The sequence below is a fragment of the Microtus ochrogaster genome, chromosome 18, assembly GCF_000317375.1.
Source record: "Microtus ochrogaster isolate Prairie Vole_2 chromosome 18, MicOch1.0, whole genome shotgun sequence".
Classification (NCBI taxonomy): domain Eukaryota; kingdom Metazoa; phylum Chordata; class Mammalia; order Rodentia; family Cricetidae; genus Microtus; species Microtus ochrogaster.
The window spans coordinates 52991597-52992123 of record NC_022020.1 but is presented as its reverse complement, the minus strand read 5'-3'; the positions used below and the strand labels follow the sequence as shown (position 1 = coordinate 52992123).

General features: G+C 41.7%; 1 protein-coding gene across 1 annotated transcript in view; it reads left to right on the top strand.

Moving 5' to 3' along the window:
• The window catches only part of LOC101997854 (BTB/POZ domain-containing protein KCTD14), an 11892-nt gene that overhangs the window by 741 nt on the left and 10624 nt on the right, over positions 1-527 (top strand). The gene's annotated exons all lie outside the window — the stretch shown is intronic.

Sequence of the window (527 nt, the reverse complement as noted above, 5' to 3'; positions counted from 1 at the left end):
AAAAAAAAAAAAAAAGAGCTGGTGAACAGAGAAACCAGAAAGTTTTATTTGGAAGCCTGGAGGTGGAAAGGGTTGTGGGCAATTGCTGGAGTAACAACTGGTCCAAAAAGTAACATAATCTACCCATGTGTTTCTTACTCGGCAACACTTAAGTTGTCTGACGGGGGAAGCTACTTTGGTCTTTCAAAGAACATGGAACCAGAGACAAGGGTTAGTGAGCATCCCATAACCTTACACAAGACAAGTGGGTCTCTAAGGGGAAGGGCTTATGGACACCCTAAAAGTACAAGCAAAATTTGAGGATATGCATGTCTTCCTAGGAAAGGGTCTTTTCTTTCTCAAATCCTAAGCTATAGAAAAGAGTTTCAGTCAGTTGCTAGGCAGGGTACCAAAGCAACCAGATACACTTGGAACCAGCCAAGTCAGAGCCCTCAGAGACGTCAGCGAAAAGCTAAGACGGGAGTTTACAGCAGAGGGCAATCTGCTTTCATGCTCTTCTTTCTTTTTTTTTTCTTTTTTTAAATTTA